The sequence below is a fragment of the Bos indicus x Bos taurus genome, chromosome 11 (genome assembly GCF_003369695.1).
Source record: "Bos indicus x Bos taurus breed Angus x Brahman F1 hybrid chromosome 11, Bos_hybrid_MaternalHap_v2.0, whole genome shotgun sequence".
Classification (NCBI taxonomy): Eukaryota; Metazoa; Chordata; class Mammalia; order Artiodactyla; family Bovidae; genus Bos; species Bos indicus x Bos taurus.
The window spans coordinates 31,002,789-31,025,341 of NC_040086.1; the positions used below are offsets into that span (position 1 = coordinate 31,002,789).

A 22,553-nucleotide genomic window follows, 5' to 3' on the forward strand; every position below is an offset into this window, starting at 1 on the left:
CAACAGAATTTACCTAAATGATCCCCTACTTCCAACCTCTACATACTCTGAAGAATTGCCTCTTCTCCTCTCCAAATGATTCTGTCGCTATTAGGGCGTGAATTCCATACCCTTTGACCTCAGAGGATGCATGTGGGCCCATCAAACTCTCTCCTGGGAAGAAGTTGGAAGTTGGTTAGAGCAGAGTCTACTGATGCCATCATGCTCATGAGATAGTCCCTACATTTCTAGAGCTGAGATTTCCAGAGCTATATTGGATCCTTCCCAAGGCTTTCATGTCTTGGCCTGGGTTCCCCTGGAAGCCAAGCCTGAGACAAAGACTGCCTTATAGATAGTATATTTGATAATGTGACTTCAGTGAGTTGGGACAGGGGAAATGAAACAGAGATGGGGGAAAGATAATCAATATGAGTTGAGTTGGCCAGCACTACTTGTGACTGGTCTTTAATGCAAAGGACTTGACGTAGGAAATTTTCAAAATGGGTATCAAAACTGTTGCTCTGAATGAGGAAGAAAGGGAAGCATTTATTCACAGACTACTATTTCCTGTTGGTTGACGGCTTCCCCATGATGTTAACTCTCCACTCTGACTTGTACACTTGTGGGTGCTCAGAGACTTCCCTCTGGGCATCTCTTACATTGGTGTAGAAGCTGCCCTGGGACTAGAAATGAGAGGAACACAAGGTCAGAGTAGGTGTTGTCCAGCTGAAATTAAGCCGGTTGAAATTTGAGTGGAACTGGCTTCCACAGAAGTGGTAAAGAAGATTTTCAATTGACAATGAGAGTTGTCTGGCATACCATTTTTCAGCATTTCTCAGGCTCCTGTGAGATACCTAAAATCCTCCCAGTACCTCCCCACTCCCATTTCCATTTTCTCTGTGTGTCTTACCTACAGTTGGTCTTTTTGCTGGCAAGCTAAAGAACCTGCACCAGTACTCTCATCATTGTGAAAGAGCATGTGTGTCTGGGGTTTATGATTCTAGAGTAGACTTTGGTGTCCTGCTCTTTGCTTCTGTATTCAGAGAGCCCATAAATTCTGCCTAGGGATTCTCTGTAATGGTTCTCAGATGTTTTGCTCCTGTTTGGTTCTCAGTGATCCACACAGAGCACATCTTCATCAGTTCTTCTTTTGATTATTTTGACAGCCCTTGAGATGGTCTCCCTTTGTTTTTCACTTGTGGAAAATGGCTGTTACCATGGTTTTATTAAGACTTCATTGTGTTATTTACTTTAAAAATTTTTTCCCACTGAAATGTAAACTGTTTCGTGTGGAGACCTGAGTTAACACAAGCATATACAGCTGTCTATCAGCCAGCACACTCAAGATAAAACCCAGCGCCACCAGCCTTCAGATTACTCTGTTGCCCCTTTGTACAATAGTCACCTCCCCTTTTACTTCCTATTCCTACCAACCACTGATCAGTTTCTATTTATATAATTTTGCCTTTTCAAAAATGTCATATCAGTGCAACCATACATTATGGAACTTCTTTCATACAGTATAAGGCATTTGAGATTCTTCCGTGTTGCTGTATGTATCGGTAGTTCACTGTTCTTTATTGCTGGTTAGTCTTCCTTTGAATGGGTATATCATCATTTGTTCATTCATCGGTAAAAGAACTCCTAAGTTGTTTCTAGCTTTTGTGATTATAAAAAAATACTGCTTTAAACATTTGTGTATTATGTGTGTGCGTGTTTGAGTGAGAGAGACCAAGACTGACAGAGGGAGAGAAACAGAGACCATTTCTACTTTTCTTGGGTAAATGTCTATGAGTGGGATTGCTAGGTCGATGGTGAGTGTGTGTCTAACTGTATTAGAAACTGCCAGAGTGTTTCGCAAAGTGGCTGTACCATTTTGTATTCCAGCTAGCAATATATGAGAATTCTAGCAGCTCTGTGTCCTTTGGTTTTTTAAAAAGATATATTCTTTGAATATAAAAATAATATATATTTATTGTGAGACTTATGGAAACATCTACAGAGGACAGTAAAAATCACCTCTAGATTCACTACCCAGAGATAGCTTCTGTTAACATTTGGAGTTTGAAATTTCTAACCCAAACAAATAGCTTTCATGATTGCTCTCCATCACCTCTGAGATGCTACTCAGAGAAATACCAACAGAAACATTGCCATAACTAAATATCTGCTAGCTTGACACACTCTTATTCTACATTTGTTATTTAATCATATCCAGCTTTCCACTATTTTTAGATCACTTCCCATGGGTCTATGGAATATTCTTTTAATGAGACATCAAAGCAAAGACCACACTTCATATTCTTTGACAATCTACACTACTACGTGCAGATTGGGAATACAGGATGTGCTCATAAAATACTAGGCTAATTGGTTGATGTTTCTAAAACATTTCTTGCTTCTGTCACCAGAATTTATTAAAACCCTTATTCCGTTAATTTATTTGTCAGGTATCACGGCTACTTGGAGTAATTCATCTTAAACAGGGAAAGGGAGGTCTGGAGGCCAGGAATCAGGAGGATGGACATGTTAAGAACTTGACACAAGCCATTTCATCTTTCGAGATTGGAAAGGACACAGAGTGTGTGAACATCAAGGTAGACATTATATCAGACACTGCTCTACCCTGCTTCACATTCTTTTGTTCCTTCTTTTACTCTAGTGGTTACCATAGCAGCCAGCTACATACAGATTTAACTTAGCAGACACTGGCCTCAGTTATACTGGGTCTCTCTCATTTTCTACCCTAGGCTCCTCTACCATCTCTGAGTGGGACACTTGTAAGAATCTGCTCAACTATTTTGAGGCAGGGGGCAGATTGGGAAGTACGAGGAAGTTACCATCTCATAGGACAACTTTTCTAGTGGTGAACTCTTTCATCCCTTGGGTGAACAATTCTGAATATACTCTAAAGGACACCTTAGATGGACTCTAGCATAATTACACCTTGATTTCCTGGTGGCAGTCAGCTGATCAGATATTTCTGAGTTAGCTTCCCTTGTTCCTTCTTTTCTTCTTCTTAGCCGTCTAACCCCTCTCCTCCAGTTTGAATGTAAAGGAAACTGCTAATTTGTTGAGTCCTTGTTCAGACATAGTTTGGATCACCTAAACTAAGAGAGTGGAGAAGGCAATGGCACCCCACTCCAGTACTTTTGCCTAGAAGATCCCATGGATGGAGGAGCCTGGTAGGCTGCAGTCCATGGGGTCGCTAAGAGTCGGACACGACTGAGCGACTTCACTTTCACTTTTCACTTTCATGCATCGGAGAAGGAAGTGGCAACCCACTCCAGTGTTCTTGCCTGGAGAATCCCAGGGATGGGATGCTGGGTTGGCTGCCGTCTATGGGGTCACACAGAGTCGGACACGACTGAAGCGACGCAGCAGCAGACTAAGAGAGATACTAGCTTGTGCCAAGTTTCACATTTTCAGGGACTCCCTGACGGTTATCATCTGTCTTTACTCCAAATTTGTCTCCAGTTGGAGCCCAGCTTTGCTTCTCTTCCTTCTTTTACAGTAAAGTTTCTAGAAAGGGTTGTCTATGAATGCTGTCTTCATTTTCTATGTTCTATTCCTCTTCAACTTGTTGAGGATGCTCCAATTTGTTTTCATGCTATATCTCTCCCCTGAATCCACTTTTTTTCATGCCTCATGTCTACTAACCCATAAACAATAAATCTAATGGTCACTTTAAATTCTCATTTTTTTTTATGCCTTTCAGAATTCAGTGTTCTCTGCCAAGTCTCTCTCTTTTATTAGTTTCTGTCCAATTGAACTTTTCTATTATTCCACATCTTTGTTACTCCCTTTGAACTTTTTTTGTTGTTGATGCCCCCTCTATCTGTGGGCTTTCCTGGTGGCTCAGATGATAAACAATCAGCCTGCAATGAGGGAGACCTGGGTTCAATCCCTGGGTTGGGAAGATCCCCTGGAGAAGGTCATGGCAACCCACTCCAGTATTCTTGCCTGCAGAACCTGCCATGGACAGAGTAGCTTGGTGGGCTACAGTCCAAGAGGTTGCAAAGAGTCAGACATGACAGAGCACTAAGTACATGGCATACTGCCTCTATCTGTACTCTGAGCCTTCTGCCCCTTTTCTCTTATTTTGCTGGGAAGGTCTCATTTCCCATGGCTTCAAATAGTGTTGATATGATGACCACTCCTAGATTTATAGTTGACTTCTGACCTCTCCAGTCTGTCCCTAAAGTTTACTTCATATATCCTGTTCTGGATGTCTTTTTGGCATAGTGAACTAAACTAGTTCCCCCACTATTACCTTCACAAAACTGCTGTTTCTCAGTTCTTCCTCATAAATAGCATTCCCATCTATCAGTTGTTAGGAATGTGACAGTAAACTTGGCTTCTTCACCCTTATCGCCCAGAATTCAGTCCATCTCAAAGTCCTCTTAGATTCCATTTCCAAAATATTTCTTGATTCCATATAATTTCTTCCATCTCTGTCAACACCATTCTAGAACAAACCGCCATCATCTTTCAAGATTTCTGTCATAGTCTACTGCTTTCCAGACGTTTAATCCTGTCCTTTTCAAACCCATTCTCCATTCAGCACAGAGCATTCATTTTAAAAATGTAAATCAGATGGCATTAGTTCTCTGCTTTTCTTTAGTTATTTCCCATAGTAAAATTTCTACTCTTACTGCCTATCTTGCACCTTCATCTGATGTCATTTCCCCAATTCACTTCAGCACCACTGCTTTCCTTCAATTTTTCAGATACACTAAGTTCCTCCCTGTTTCTAGGCATTTGCTTATTATGCTCTATCTGGAAGGCTTACCATCCACGCCTTACCTGGCCAACCTCAACTCATCCTTCAGGGTTCAGTTACAAATGTCATTTTCTGAGAGAAGAGCTCCCTGATTGCCAAGCTAACTTAAGGTTTTTGATTTTTCCCAGTATAATCATATTCTTTTTAGCAATTTTCCCTTACTACTGCTCAGCAAAATTCTCAACTGTATATGATTTTGTGTTTATGTTCTATTCAATGTCTGTGTCTTCAACCAGATTGAACATCTTCAATATTCTTCTGATGACAGAAATCATGTTTTTTCCTGGAAACTCGATGTTGACACAGTGGATGACACATGTCATGTGCTTGTGTATGTACCAGGCCAGGCAATGTGTTATGTGTTGTTAGAGATGAATACACAAAAGGAATCACTCACTAGCTATGTTTCATACCTAATGGATTTAATATTAGGTTAAATTGTCCATTACCTAATGTATAACAACCTGGCTGTCTCTTAGTAAATGAGTAAGAATTTTATATAATTGAAGGAGAAAAAGGTTTCTTATTATCAACAAGAAGAGTGCAAGTACATTATTTAATATCAAAAATATGCACTCCCAAAGTCACTATACTTACGGGACATCTATAAATGTCTGTAGATGCACATTGAAAGCTTTGGTCTTTAAAGAAAACACACAGCAAAAACGGCCAAGATTATTCCAGTAGTTTTGAGTTTTAGACACTTAAAAAGATCTAGTGACTATCTAGTGAGATGGATTATTGATGATAACTCTATAGCTGAAACTCTTCATAACCCCAAGATAACTCAGGAAATGGAGTTTGGATGAACACTTACTTTTCAATTCATTTTTCCCCTTTGATCAATAAATTCATGTCTGATGGAGCCTGGAAGTGGGTAATCAGCTTGGAGCTCTATGTCTCAATGGGTTTGGTTTGGTCAAATGACTGTTTGCTGTGAAATTATTTTGATTCACTCAACCGCAGTTAATCCTCACAAACAGGTAAAGGCCTGAGGGTAAAATGCCAGCAAATTTAAGTTCTGCAAATGGATCTTCTAAAGCAAGGTAACTGCTCATAGTCGTCCCTTCTCAACAGCCGGCTTTACATTCTGAACTGCTGTTAACATCTTTCATGCCTGACTGTCCCCAGTATTGATTACAGTGATGAAAATGGATCCTGTGTTGCCAGGATGAACTTGGTGAGGTCCCTTCAGTTGATGGGAGCCAATTCCACTATGTCATACCATCTCACTAAATAATATATTTGCTTCCAAGAACAATTGACCCCACAGCTCTAAGGCTCATTGTCCTGAACATCGTTAGTGCTTTCATAAACCTTCAACAGTGCTGGTGTGTGTTTTTTCTTAAACTTTCAGTGTTTTGGGCTCACTTGTCTTGCTTTGGGCTAGACATCTTCCTTCCATACAATGTCCATCCTATCCAAAAGAGGATGCCAAAGACCATACCCTTGTTTTCAGGGAATGCACAAGTGAATTGAGGAGTTAAGGTTAGTATAGAGGAAATACTCAGATGGGTCTAGTGCTAAGATGTATGTTGTTGTTAGTGAGTGTCTTAAGACTCAGGGAAGGGGAGAGCAATGTGAGATGGATTACTCATGGAGGAGCTCTTGCAGGAAGGAGAGGAAATCAGATTTTACGACAGTATAGAGTTTATTGGCCTGAACTAGGGAAATGAGTGTGTATAGCTTAAACCACAAGAGGGGTTTGAGAGATGGGGCACAGAGGAGAATGGAATGGAAAGGGAAGGGAAAGAGGAGGCAGTATCTCAACAACTTTTAAAACTAGGTAGAGAAGCATGCAGAGAAGGCAATTGTGCCCCACTCCAGTACTCTTGCCTGGAAAATTCCATGGATGGAGGAGCCTGGAAGACTGCAGTCCATGGGGTCGCTGAGGGTCGGACATGACTGAGCGACTTCACTTTCACTTTTCACTTTCATGCATTGGAGAAGGAAATGGCAACCCACTCCAGTGTTCTTGCCTGGAGAATCCCAGGGATGGGGGAGCCTGGTGAGCTGCCGTCTATGGGGTCGCACAGAGTCGTACATGACTGAAGCGACTTAGCAGCAGCAGTACATAATCCACTGAACTGAAAAATGTCAGGAGAACAAGACATCACTCTTCATCACACGTGCTAGCCAAGAATGCAATTTTTTCTATTCTACCCAAAATCCACCGTGGCAGGGAATGATCAATTCTGAGACTGTGTGAAACAGTTTTCTTTTAGTTTGTGAACTGAGGCAGAAGCAGAGTTTATACCATGGCCTTAATGGCCTCTTGAAGTATTTTAAAGAAAGCTGAGCACTGAAGAATTGATGCTTTTGAACTGTGGTGTTGGAGAAGACTCTTGAGAGTCCCTTGGACTGCAGGGAGATCCAACCAGTCCATCCTAAAGGAGATCAGTCCTAAATGTTCATTGGAAGGACTGATGCTGAAGCTGAAACTCCAATACTTTGGCCACCTGATGCGAAGAGCTGACTCATTGGAAGAGACCCTGATGCTGGGAAAGATTGAGGGCAGGAGAAGAAGGGAATGACAGAGGACGAGATGGTTGAATGGCATCACTGACTCAAAGGAGATGGGTTTGGGTGGACTCCAGAAGTTGGTGATGGACAGGGAGGCCTGGCGTGCTGCAGTCCATGGGGTTGCATAGAGTCGGACATGACTGAGCGACTGAACTGACTTGAGATATTTTAGGCAAATTTGATATAAAAATGGGATGCTGTTAGTTGTGTGTCTAGGTTAGGGGTTTATTATTTTTGCCAAAACACATTTCCCAGAAGCCAAGATCAAGGGTTTGAACTTGACCTCCTTTTCTCATCTTTTGATTGGTTTATCATGATATATTTGTTTGCACCTAATTTAAGACTGTTTCTTCCTTATTGATTTTTACATTGTAAAGTGCATTTTTCTGTCTCTTAGATAAAATGTACTTCTTCCTCCTGACCACTCTGGGAGAAGTTAGTTATCCACTGATTCATAAGAAGGAGAGGAGTATACTATAGTTAATTAATAAAAGAGAAGACTCCTTACCTTTTCAGGCTCACTGATACTAAGATTTCTATTAAATGTAGGTAGTTATTGACTGAGAGTTTGTGTCTCTATATACACCATTAGAAAAGATGCTAACATGTACTTTCCAAATCATTAAATAAAGACTTGATTAAGTATAGAATCGCATACATTTGGAGTTAGGTGGGAGTGTGTGTAATCAGCTGTTGTTCAATGAAAAAGGCATTAGACTTAAGACTAGGAACCCTGGATTTAAGCGCTTTCTCTCTCACAAGCTGGATGGTGTTAAGCAGTTCATTTACCTTTTCAGAGCCTCAGTTTCTCCTTCTGTAAAATGATCTTGTATACGCCATTTACCTGAGACAGTAGGAGAGCCTGTTTTCTTGCCTCTCCAGTCTCATACTTTTAAAGTTAGAAATATTTAACTCCTATTCAGCTCAAACTGGCCTTGGTCTCCATGGAAACCAGACTCTGTAGCAATCGGTGGGAATTTAATAAGCCCCAAAGCAGGGTTCTGAAGATCTCAGCCTTATTAGCCTGGCTGCAGATTCTGTGTGTGTGTGTGTGTGTTAGGATTTATTTATCATTGATTTTTTGGCTGTGCTGGTCTTTGTTGCTGTGTGAGGGCTTTCTCTAGTTGCAGCGGGTGGGGGCTGCTCTCTAGTTGCAGCGTGCAGGCTTCTCATTGTGGTGACTTCCCTTCTTATAGAGGATGGGCTCTGGGTGCACACGATTCAGTAGTTTTGGCTCCTGGGCTCTAGAACGCTGGCTCAGCAGTTGTGGTCCATGGGCTTAGTTGCTCCATGAAGTGGAATCTTCCTGTACCCAGCACCGGCAGGTGGATTCTTAACCACTAGACCACTAGGGAAGGCCAGATTCTGTTTTTTTTTTTTTTAATTTATTTATTTTTGGCTGTGCTGAGTTTCCATTGCTTTGCATGGGCTTTCTCTAGCTGCAGTGAGCAAGGGCTACTGTCTGCTTTGGTGCCCGGGTTTCTCACTGCAGTGGCTTCTCTCGTTGTGCAGCCCAGGCTCTAGGGTGTGGTTTTCAGTAGTTGTGGCACATAGGCTCGGTAGTTGCAATGTATGGGCTTAGTTGCTCCTTGGCATGTGAAATCTTTCCAGACCAGGGATTGAACCTGTGTCCCCTGCAATGCCAGGTGGATTCTTATCCACTGTACTACCAGGGAGGTCCTGGATTCTGTTTTGACCTAATATTCTGGCTTAGTAATCAGGCTCTGGTCCTATTCTCAGATGGGAAGTGTAGCATAGCATCAAACTAGTAGCTCTGATGCTAGAGGTGCACATGTGCTAAGTAACTTCAGTTGTGTCCAACTCCTTGTGACCCCCATGGACTGTAACCCCTCAGCTCCTCTGTCCATTGGATTCTTCAGGCAAGAATACTGGAGACTGGAGTGGGTTGCCATGCCCTCCTGCAGGTAATCATCCCAACTCAGAGATCAAACCTGCTAGAGGATCTGGATTTAAGTACTGACTGTACTGCTTTTTAAGATGTATGGCCTTAAGGAGTTAGTTGAAGCCTACAGGACTCAAATCTTTTATCTTTCACCCAGGGAAATAAGATTATTCAAAATGAAGCCTTAGCACTGTGTCCAGACACTGTTATTGATCATGTATGCTATGCATGGTAAGTTGCTTCAGTCACGTCTGACTCTTTGTGACATCATGGACTGTAGCACTCCAAGCTCCTCTGTCCTTGGGGATTCTCCAGGCAAGAATACTGGAGTGGGTTGCCATGTCCCCCTCCAGGGGATCTTCCTGACCTAGGGATTGAACCCGCGTCTCTTATGTCTTCTGCATTAGAAGGTGGATTCTTTATCACTAGCACCACCTGGGAAGTCCATTGATGATGGTCCAGACTTATATTCCTTTGCCCTCACTGAGAACTTGTCTGATTTCCTGGTTTCCCTAGAACCTGAGCCATGACTTGCTTTCCTCTAGTTCTCTTGGGCACTGAGATGCTGTTTCTGTGTCTGGGTCTCTGTTCTGCTTGTGGGACCTCTATGATGCCTGGGCAGGGTTGTCTGTTAACTTTTGCCTAAGGCTCCGTGTGCCCTGTCGCAACCACTGGAAGCCACAGCGGAACTTCCCAGATTCCTCCTGCCCCTTTTCTCTAGTTTCCTCCTGCTTCTTTTGACAAACCTGCCTGGATTAACCTTCTTGCCTATCTGATTCTGTTCAGTCTTTGGGTCTTGGTTGTTGGTCATCTCAATGGAAATTACTGCAAAGCCTTGAAAAAATTGAAGATGACTTACCAATTAAAAAAAAAATACAAGTGATCCAAATTTGTTGTCTTCTTCTGTGATGACAAATGACTATAAGAAATAATGCTACAGAGTGGATATTTTAAAATTCAACACATTTATCTCTTTAAGGGAAAGGTGATGTGTTAATGAGGAGGAATACAATGGCATTTCAAAGGAAAGAATTTGGGGGGAAAATGGAAATTTATTGCTGAAAGTGATGCATGGTTTCATTTATAAAAACTCAGTGCATATTTTAAAAACAAGGATATGCAACTTTCTGACGCTAAAGCTTTTCACTGGGTTTTGAACCCTTTGATTAGAAACATAAAAATGCAACATCTTTCAGGTAGTTTGTAAGAATGTCTGATTGACATTAGGGAAGAAGATTGACTAGCTGAATTTCATAAAAATGTTTGCATGAAAGAAATGGATTGAACGTGAAGCCTGGATGACTCAGGGAGTGTAGCCATAGGCTTGTCTTCCATTGGAGCTACTTGTTTCAGTGAAGTTTTGTTCTCATCTTTGACAGCCATTAAAATCTAGTACTGATATGACCCATGAATTGCTTTTCCGAATGTTAAACTAAGGATTAAAAAATAATAAAGTGCGGGGGGAACACGATGGTGGAGGAGTAGGTAGACTTGGAGTACATCTCTCCCCACGGATACATCAGGAATATACCTTCAGACACAGAAGTGTGTGCAGAGTACCAGCTGAGAGTGGACAGGAGTACCTGACCAGCGGAAAATAATATATAGAACCATGCAAAACTCAGTAGGACGAAGGAACTAGGGGGAAAAATAGGAATGTTAGTAAGACTGGACTTGCCCTCACCTGGTGGAGGAACTGAAGCAGGGGTCTGATCCCCACCATAGGGGCAATATCTGAGTCAGAGGAGAAACATTTAAGGCTGAGAGTGAAACAGCTGATCTGTGGCAGCCTAAATGGAATGAGAATCAGACAGTCCTTGCCAGAGCCATACATGCCCCAGACAGGAATGCTGGTCCCCTGGAAAGTGCAGCGACTGGGAGCTGGAGTTCAGGGATTGTAGAGCAATCATAGGGTGATGGGTGTTGGTGATTGAGGAGAGAGGAATCAAGGGGATGTGAGGGAGGAGATCGTGGTGGGAAATGCCTGTGGAGGAAAGCCAGGCAGCCATGGAAGCAAGGTGATACTGCTGAGTCACATGTAGGGGGTGGAGCCATCACCATAGCCTCTCTCTCCTCACATGCCAGCATCGCAGCTGAACGTTAGAGAGGCTGGCCCATCAAACACCTGACACCCTGAACTACAGAGGAGGACCCCACCCAGGGTGCTCCTTTAAGTGCCTGATGTGCCAATCTACAGAGTAGGACCCCAGCCGAGGGGAGCTCTATGTGCCTGACACACTGAACAACAGAAAAGTCCTCCAGGCAAGGAAGTCCTCTAAGTGCCGCAACAGGCGGAGAGGCCTTCTGATCACCAGCTACAAGATTGAAAAAAGATTCTGATAGGAGCATAACTCCTGCAGCGGAGGCCCTCCGTATCCCTGCACACTAGGCACCGCCAGGGTCCCTGGAAGCCAGCCAGCTGCACCACCTTCACACTCAGCTCTCACTGGGGCAGAGCTGCCTCAGGCCAAAAAAAGAAAAAGTCTTGTGTCTATGTGCACAGGGTTGCTTCAGTTATGTCTGACTCTTTGTGAGCCTGTAGACTGTGGCCTGCCAGGCTTCTCTGTCAGGGAGAGGGGATCTCCAGCAAGAATACCGGAGCGTATTGGCCAATACTGGTTGCCCTTCCCTTCTAGAGCACTGTATTTCCTGCTGCCCTAGCCGCCAACTCCTCTGAGTACCTGGTGCTGCCAGAACCCCTGCGACCCAAACAGCTGCAGCACCTCCACACCTGGCCCTCACAGGGGCAAACCCAGGTCCTTCAGGGCAGCCTCAGGAGCAAACCCCAGTGGACAACCCTCATGTAGAGGTGGAAATAAAACCACAATCAAAACCCAGGGGCAGTGTGGCTAAGGAAGAAGACCCAAAACCTTCCCACCAGCTGTACAAGCTGAAGATAAATCCACACAATTGACTAGGCAGTCTCTGTGTCTATGGAATATATACAAGGTTGTTGAGAGCTCCCACAAAAGAAAATGCTCTAGTTATGATAGCTGTGGACATTAGAGGCAAGAACACACAGGTGTAGGGCCAGATTAGAATCTGAGCTGCCCCCACAGCGGGTCCAGAGATCAGTACAGTTGTGGAGGGCATCCTAGGGAGGTGAGGTGGACTGTGTGACTCCCAGTGAGGGAAAGGACTGACAGCAGTGACTCAAGAAAAAAATTAGTATTCTTTTGTTTTCACTTGTTCTGCAGATTCTTTTGGAGTTTTTTTTTTTTTCCTCCCGGCACCTCCTCCCCCACCCCCTGTTCTGTTGTAATTGTCGATTTTATTGGTACTATGAAATCCAATTAAGCTTTTGAGCTTTTTTTCCCCTTTTTCCTCAGTCACATTTTTTATTGTTGTTATAAACCTCTGCCTCTATGTTGGGATTTTGCAGTGCTGAGGAGTTTTTCTTTTTTTTTTTAAATTTTTAATTTGTTTAATCTATTATTATTTTCTTTACATTTATTCCTTTCTTTGCTTTTCCTACTGTTCTTTCCCCCTTGCAGTTAATCTTTAATATATATAAATATTCTTTATCTACCTCTATGTAACTTTGCATATCTATTCTGTCTTTCCTTTCCTCTCAAAATGTTTGTTAGTTTTATTTTCATTGTATTATTCCCCAATTGGCACCTTTCCTTAGTTTTGTTTTCCAGTTTGTGCTTTAGTTAGTTTTGTTCTGGTAGATATAATTTTTGATTTCCTTTGTTCACTGGATCAATCTCTTGTACTTTATTTTTGTTGGACTGTTTTGATTTTGCTTATGGGTGTATTTGTATATGTGTATATTCAGTCACAGCTTTTTTTGTCGTTATAAACCTCTGCCTCTATGCTGGGCTTTTGCAATTCTGTGGAGTTTTCCTTTTTTTTTTTCTTTTTTATTTCTTCCTTTTTTTTCCTTTCCTCTTCTTAATAATTTTAATTTTTAAAAACCTATTATATTTTTCTACATTTATTCCTTTTTTTGCCTTTCCTACTGTTCTTTTCTCCTTGCAGTTAATCTTTAATATATATATATAAATCTTCTTCATCTACTTCTATTTAACTTTGCATATCTAGTCTTTCTTTTCTTTCTTTCCTTTCCTCTCAACTTATTAATTAGTTTTGTTTTCATTGCTTTATTCCCCAGTTGGTATCTTGTTTTAGTTTTGTTTGCCAGTTTGTGTTTTAGTTAGTTTTGTTCTTAACTAGTAAATATAATTTTTGATTTCCTATGTTCACCAGGTCAATCTACTGTACTTAATTTTTGTTAGACTGTTTTAACTTTGCCCATGGGTATATATGTGTATATTCCATTTTTTAAATTATTATTTGCCTGATTCTGTAACTGCCATTAGTCTGGGGTTCATCTTTGGTTTCTCAATTTTTGGATATTTGTTTTAATCTCACTTAATGCCATAAGAGACCACTTGTGGAATCTTTGTTCCAGACCAGAGATCAAACCCTGAGCCTTTGGAGTGGATGCACTGACTCCAAGACCATAGACTGCCAGAGAACTAACCCTAGGGAGTATCAAATAGTGAGAACTCACACAAAGGAAACCACTTGAATATAAGACCCAGCATCACCCAACCACCAGAGGCACCTTGTGCAGGATGCCTCATCTAAACAACAAACAAAACAAAAATACAAAGCCAGTCGTCAGCAGACAGGATTACCACCTCACTCAGACTTCCCTGGTGGCTCAGACGGTGAAGCATCTGCCTAAAATGCAGGAGATCCGGGTTTGATTCCTGGGTTGGGAAGATCCCCTGGAGAAGGAAATGGCAACCCACTCCAGTACTCTTGCCTGGAAAATCCCATGGACAGAGTCCACAGGGTTGTAAAGAGTCAGACATGACTGAGTGATGACTTCACTCTTCACTTTCAGCCTTGCCCATCAGAGGAAAAACAAACAAAAACTCAGCACAAATCTCACCCTAAACAAAGCCCACACAAACCACTTGACCAACCTTATGAGGGCAGAAACCAAAAGTAAGAATGAATTCAACTTTCTTCAAGGAAAAAATTCAACTTCCCTTGAAGCCTGGGAAAAGGAGACCTCAAACATAATAAGTTAAAAAAAAAAAAAAAAGGCAGAGAAATACTACACAAATGAAGGCACAAACTAGAAACACAGAAGTGCAAATAAATGAAAAGGAAATAGGCAAACTATCTGAAAAAGAATTCAGAATAATGATAGTAAAGATGATCAAAAACCTTGAAAACAAAATGGAGAAAATGAAAGAATAATTAACAAAGACCTAGAAGAATTAAAGAATAAACATACAGAGACAAACAACACAATTACTGAAATTAAAAATACTCTAGAGGGAATCAATAGCAGAACATTTGAAGCAGAAGGATGAATCAGTGAGCTAGAAGATAAAATGGTGGAAATAACTTCTGAAGAGCACAATAAAGTAAAAAGAATGAAAAGAACTGAGGATAGTCTCAGAGACCTCTGGGACAATATCAAACACACCAATATTAGAATTATAGGGTCCCAGAATAAGAAGAGAAAAAGAAAGAGTATGAAAAAAATTTTGAAGAGATTATAATTGAAAATTTCCCCAACATGGAAAAGGAAATAGTCAATCAAATTCAAGAGGCACAAAGAGTTCCATAAAGGATAAATTCAACAAGAAACATGCCAAGACACATAATAATCAAACTAGTAAAGACTAAACACAAAGAATATTAAAAGCAGCAAGGGGGAAGCAACAAGTAATATACAAACCACATATGCTTAATAGCTGATCTTTCAGCAGAAACTCTACAGTTCAGAAGGGAATGGCAGGATATATTTAAAGTACTGAAAGGGAAAAATCTACAACCAAGATTACTGTACCTGGCAAGGATCTCATTCAAAAGTGATGGAGAAATAAAAAGCTTTTCAGACAAGCAAAAGTTAAGATAATTCAGTACCACCAAACCAGTTTCACAACAAATGTTAAAGGGACTTATATAGTCAAGAAATACAAAAGAAGAAAAAAATATCTACAAAATCAACCCCAAACCACTAAGAAAAATGTCAATAGGAACAGATATATCAATAATTACTTTAAATGTAAATGGATTAAATGGTCCAACCAAAAGACACAGACTGGCTGAATGGATACAAAAACAAGAACCATATATGTGCTGTCTACAAGAACCCCCACTTCAGACCTAAAGACACATATAGACTGAAAGCGAGAGGATGGAAAAATATATTCCATGCAAGTGAGAAGCAAAAGAAAGCTGGAGTAGCAATCCTTATATCAGACAAAATAGAACTTAAAGAATATTACAAGAGATAAGGAAGGACACTGCATAATGATCAAGGGATCAATCCAAGAGGAAGACATAACAATTGTAAATATCTATGCACCCAACATAGCACCTCAATACATAAGACAAACACTAACAGACAGAAAAGAAGAAATTGACAGTAACACAATAATAGTAGGAGACTTTAACACCCCACTCACACCAATGGACAGGTCATCAAAACAGAAAAGTAATAAACACAAATCTTAAATGATATATTAGATGAGATGGATCTCATTGATATTTTCAGGACATTCCATCCAAATGCAGAAGAATACACCTTCTTCTCAAGTGCACATGAAACATTCTCCAGGATAGACCACATCTTGGGTCACAAATCAAACCTCAGTACATTTAAGAGAATTGAAGTCATATCAAGCATCTTTGACCACAATGCTATGAGACTAGATATCAATTACAAGAAAAAAACTGTAAGAAACACGAACACATGGAGATTAAACAACACGTTTCTAAATAACCAACAGGTTACTGAAGAAATCAAAAGGGAAATAAAAAAATTTCTAGGAACAAATGACAGTGAAAACATGACAACTCAAAACCTATTGGATGCAGCAAAAGTAGTTCTAAGAGGAAAGTTTATAGCAATACAGTCCTACCTCAAGAAACAAGAAAAACATCAAATAGACAACCTGACTTTACACCTAAAACAACTGGAAAAAGAAGAACAAAAGAACCCCCCAAGATTAGTAGAAGGAAAGAAATTATAAAGATCCAAGCAGAAATAATGAAAAAGCAATGGAAGAAACAATAGTAAAGATTAATAAAAATAAAAGCTGGTTCTTTGAGAAGATAAACAAAATTGACAAAACTTGAGCCAGACTCATCAGGAAAAAAAGAGAGAAGAATCAAATCAACAAATAAGAAATGAAAAAGGAGAGGTTACAACAGACAATGCAGAAATACAAAGGATTATAAGACAGTATTATGAACAACTATATGGCTATAAAATAGATAACCTGGAAGAAATGGACAGATTCTTAGAAAAATTCAGTTCCAAGACTGAACCAGGAAGAAATAGAAATTATGAACAACCCAATCACCAGCACTGAAATCAAAGTTGTCATCAAAAAATTGCCCCCAAAACAAAAGCCCAGGACCAGATGGCTTCACAGGAGAATTCTATCAAACATTTAGAGAAGAGCTAATGCCTATCCTTCTAAAACTCTCAAATAATTTCAGAGGAAGGAACACTTCCATACTCATTCTACGAGGCCACCATCACCGTGATACCAAAACCAGACAAAGACAACACAAAAAAAGAAAACCACAGGCCAATATCATTGATGAACATAGATAAAAAAATCCTCAACAAAGTTTAGCAAACAGAATTCAATAACACATCAAAAAGCTCATATACCATGATCAAGTTTGGTTTATTCCAGGGATGCAAGGATTTTTTAATATAGGCAAATCAATCAGTGTGATAGACCATATTAACAAACTGAAAGATAAAAACCATATGATAATCTCAATAGATGCAGAAAAAGCTTTTGACAAAATTAAGCACCCATTTATGATTAAAACTTCAAAAAATGGGCATAGAAGGAACCTACCTCAACATAGTAAAGGCCATATATGATAAGCCTACGACAAACATTATTCTCAGTGGTGAAAACCTCAAAGCATTCCACTTAATATCAGGAATAAAACAAGGGTGTCTACTTTCACCATTGTTTTTCAACATAGTTCTGGAAGTCCTAGCTATAGCATTCAGAGAAGAAAAAGAAAGAAAAGGAATCAAATTGGAAAAGAAGTAAAGCTCTCACTGTTTGCAGATGACATGATATTGTACACAGAAAACCCTAAAGATAATATCAGAAAATTACTAGAGCTAATCAGTGAATTTAGCAAAGTTGCAGGGTACAAAATCAATACACAGAAATCACTTGCATTTCCACATACTAACAATGAAAAATCAGAAAGAGAAGTTAAGAAATCAATCATTTCTTCACCATTCTTCACCTTCACCATTGCAACAAACAGAATTAAATATCTAGGAATACACTTATTTAAGGATACAAAAGAACTGTACATGGAAAATTAAAAGACACTAATGAAAGAAATAAAAGATGACATAAACAAATGTAGAGATATTCCATGTTCCTGGGGAGGAGGAGTCAATATTGTGAAAGTGACTATACTACCAAATGCAACCTACAGATTCAATGTGATCCCTATCAAATTACCAATGGCATATTTCACAGAACTAGAACAAAATTTTTCACAATTCATATGGAAACACAAAAGACCCCGAATAGCCAAAGCAGTCTTGAGAAAGAAAAATGGAGCTGGAGAAATCAAGCTCCTTGACTTCAGGTTATACTACAAATCTACAGTCATCAAGACAGTATGGTACTGGCACAGAAACTGAAATATAGACCAACAGAACAAGGATAAAAAGCTCAGAAATAAACCCATGCACCTATGGTTACCTTATTTTTGACAAAGGAGGCAAGAATATATAATGGAGCAAAGACAGCCTCTTCAATAAATGGTCCTGGGGAAACTGGACAGCTACATGTAAAAGAATGAAATTAGAATACTTCCTAACACCATACACGAAGATAAACTCAAAATGGATTAAAGACCTAAATGTAAGACCAGAAACTATAAAACTCTTAGAGGAAAACGTAGGCAGAACACTTGACATAAATCAAGGCAAGATCCTCTATGACCCACCTCCTAGAGTAATGGAAATAAAAACCAAAGTAAACAAGGACCTGATTAAACTTAAATGCACAGCAAAGGAAGCTACAAGCAAGATGAAGACAACCTTCAGAATGGGAGAAAATAATAGCAAATGAAACAACTGACAAAGGGTTAATTTCCAAAATATACAAGCAGCTCATACAACTCAATGCCAGAAAAACAAACAACCCAATAAAAAAGTGGGAAAAAGACCTAAACAGACATTTCTCTAAAGAAGGCATACAGATGGCTAACAAACCATGAAAAGATGCTCAACATCGCTCATTATTAGAGAAATGCAAATCAAAACTACAATGAGATATCACCTCACACTGATCAGAATGGCCCTCATCAAAAAGCCTACAAACAATAAATGCTGGAGAGGGTGTGGAGAAAAGGGAATGCTCTTGTGCTGATGGTGGGAATGTGAATTGATACAGCCACTATGGAAGATGGTATGGAGATTCCTTAAAAAACTAGGAATAAAAGCACCATATGACCCAGCAGTCCCACTCCTAGGCATATACCCTGAGGTAACCAGGGTTGAAAAATACACATGTATCCCATTGTTTATTGCAACCCTATTTACAGTAGCTAGAACATAGAAGCAACCTAGATGTCCATCAACAGATGAATGGATAAAGAAGTTGTTATACATATGCACAATGGAATATTACTCAGCCATAAAAAGTAATGCATTTGAGTCAGTTCTAATGAGGTGGATGAACCTAGAACCTATTTTACAGAGTGAAGTAAGTCAGAAAGATAAATATCATATTTTAACATATATACATGGAATCTAGAAAAATGGTACTGAGGAATTTATTTACAGGGCAGCAATGGAGAAACAGACATAGAGAATAGACTTATGGACATGGGGAGAGGGGAGAAGGCGAGATGTATGGAAAGAGTAACATGGAAACTTACATTACCATATGTAAAATACATACCAATTGGAATTTGCTGTATGTGTTAGGAAACTCAAACAGGGGTTCGGTGTCAAACTAGAGGGGTGGGATGGGGAGGAAGATGGGAGCTAGGTTCAAAAAGGAGGGGATATATGTATACCTGTGACTGATTCATGTTGAGGTTTGACAGAAAATAGCAAAATTCTGTAATGCAATTACCCTTCAATAAAATTAACTAAAAAATAATGAAGTGCGTCCTATGATACTGCTTCCTCTAAAATATTGTTATTATATTTAGTGAGATCAAAATAGGCTTTTTTAAAATTTTTATTTTATTTTTAAACTTTACAATATTGTATTAGTTTTGCCAAATATCAAAATGAATCCGCCACAGGTATACCCGCATTCCCCATCCTGAACCCTCCTCCCTCCTCCCTCCCCTCCCCTCCCTCTGGGTTGTCCCAGTGCACCAGCCCCAAGCATCCAATACCGTGCATCGAACCTGGACTGGCGACTCGTTTCATACATGATATTATACATGTTTCAATGCTATTCTCCCAAATCTCCCCACCCTCTCCCTCTCCCACAGAGTCCATAAGACTGATCTATACATTGGTGTCTCTTTTGCTGTCTTGTACACAGGGTTATTGTTACCATCTTTCTAAATTCCATATATATGCATTAGTATACTGTATTGGTGTTTTTCTTTCTGGCTTACTTCACTCTGTATAATAGGTTCCAGTTTCATCCATCTCATTAGAACTGATTCAAATGTATTCTTTTTTAATGGCTGAGTAATAATCCATTGTGTATATGTACCACAGCTTTCTTATCCATTCATCTGCTGATGGGCATCTAGGTTGCTTCCATGTTCTGGCTATTATAAACAGTGCTGCGATGAACATTGGGGTACACGTGTCTCTTTCCCTTCTGGTTTCCTCAGTGTGTATGCCCAGCAGTGGGATTGCTGGATCATAAGGCAGTTCTATTTCCAGTTTTTTAAGGAATCTCCACACTGTTCTCCATAGTGGCTGTACTAGTTTGCATTCCCACCAACAGTGTAAGAGAGTTCCCTTTTCTCCACACCCTCTCCAGCATTTATTGCTTGTAGACTTTTGGATCGCAGCCATTCTGACTGGCATGAAATGGTACCTCATAGTGGTTTTGATTTGCATTTCTCTGATAATGAGTGATGTTGAGCATCTTTTCATGTGTTTGTTAGCCATCTGTATGTCTTCTTTGGAGAAATGTCTATTTAGTTCTTTGGCCCATTTTTTGATTGGGTCATTTATTTTTCTGGAGTTGAGCTGTAGGAGTTGCTTGTATATTTTTGAGATTAGTTGTTTGTCAGTTGCTTCATTTGCTATTATTTTCTCCCATTCTGAAGGCTGCCTTTTCACCTTGCTAATAGTTTCCTTAGTTGTGCAGAAGCTTTTAGGTTTAATTAGGTCCCATTTGTTTATTTTTGCTTTTATTTCCAATATTCTGGGAGGTGGGTCATAGGCTTATTGTACCATGTAAAATGGTATATATTAAGGCAGGGTGTATATGTAAAAGCACATTTTTTATTCATCTTTATTTCATACTTTAAAATATCATTTGTGTGTATATTTTGTAATATAACCATACATTAATACTATAATTGTATATAGATCTATAAGTAAACTTATTTGGGGACATAGGGTTTTTTGGTTTTTATTTTTTGCTGGTGGGGTGAGGAATTCAAGACCATATTGTCCACTACATAAGATATTTTGCTTGGGAAGAGAAGATTGTGTTTCTGAAGAGCTGCCAGGTGGAAATAATAATAAATTTGTGATGTGCTGCTTAGGAAGGTAGATATAGGACTAATAATAATAATGGTCAACATTTATTGAACACTTCCTATGTACTAGGTACCACACCAAGCACTTAACATTGATTATTTTATTTATTCCTCTCCTCTACCTTATGAGACAGGTAACATTACCATCCTCATATCAGAGTGGAGGAGGCAGAGATGAGAGGTTCAGGCACTTTCACAAAGCCACACATAAGAGAGGGCAGAGCTGGAGGTCGAACCCACATCTTTCTGACTCTAATGTTTGTGCTCCTACCATGATCAGGCTGATTCTCATCCATTCTCATAAGGACTGATTCTCATTCATTATGACAGTTGCCCAATAGAAGGATTAATTGTACTGGGAAGCACCTGGTTCCCTACCTCTGGAAATGTCTGTGTGCCTGGGATTCTTCATGAGGGGTGTGATATTGTTATTTATTATAAGAAATGTGTATTTGGTCTCTGTTCCCCTTCCTGGCACAGAATTTCTGCGTGGGGAGTGTGGTGTGCTTGGAGAGGGCACGGAAGCTCAGAATCCTTTCCCCATACCTCACTCTCTGCATATCTTCCTTTTGGCTGTTCCTACATTGTATCCTTAATATAATAAGCTAGTTACCGAGTAAGCAAAATGTTTCCCTGAGTTCAGTGAGCTGCTCTAGCAAAGTAACCAAACTCAAGGAAGGGTTATTAGAACCTCCATTCTATAGCTGGTTGGTCAGGAGCACAGGTGACAACCTGGATTTGCAATTGGTGTTTTATGGGGGCAGTTGTATAGGACCAAACCATAGATCATTGGGATCTGATGCTGTGTCCAGGCAGACACTGTCAAAATTGAGTTGAATTGTAGAGCACCCAACTGATGTCTGAGAATTGCTTGGATGTGTGAGGAGAAACTCCGCACTTTGGAACTGGGTATAGAGCTGGAAAGGGGAGCTGAACTCTGCGGCCCCTAAGATGCTTTTCAACTTGGAAACTTTGAGGATTTCTCCAAAAATGCTATTTTTAAACGTTGTAAGTGCTTTGCTTACAATTGAAAGGCTACAATCACCAAATAAGTCTAGGAAATGCTGGCTTAATAAGGCTAAGCATTTCTTTCCTACAGGGATCTCAGAGCCTTAACCACAATATTATTCATTATAAATGCCCAAGAGCAGGAAGTAGAGTGCTGGCTTTCCCCAAACACATTGACCTTGGATTCCTCCTTTATTGTAGAGTATCTCCTAAGTTTGGTGTTGCCTAGTTCAACCACTGAAGCCCTGCTAGAAGCTAGAGTATCGACACTGATTCTCTGAAAATGCTGTCACCCTGTAGGATGTGGTTGACAAACTCTCTCCGAGCGTTCTATTAGTCAGCCTCCTCTACTCCTCTGCTGCTGCTAAGTTGCTTCAGTCGTGTCCGACTCTGTGTGACCCCATAGACGGCAGCCCCCCAGGCTCCCCCGTCCCTGGGATTCTCCAGGCAAGAACACAGGAGTGGGTTGCCATTTCCTTCTCCAATGCAGGAAAGTGAAAAGTGAAAGTGAAGTCGCTCTGTCGTGTCCGACTCTTCACGACCCCATGGACTGCGGCCCACCAGGCTCCTCCGTCCATGGGGTTTTCCAGGCAAGAGTACTGGAGTGGGGTGCCATCGCCTTCTCTGCCTCTACTC

At 40.2% G+C, this 22,553-nt stretch overlaps 1 protein-coding gene across 5 annotated transcripts in view; it reads right to left on the reverse strand.

The window, feature by feature from the left end:
- The window catches only part of FSHR (follicle stimulating hormone receptor), a 194,892-nt gene that overhangs the window by 27,923 nt on the left and 144,416 nt on the right, over window positions 1-22,553 (reverse strand). The window lies entirely within an intron of this gene.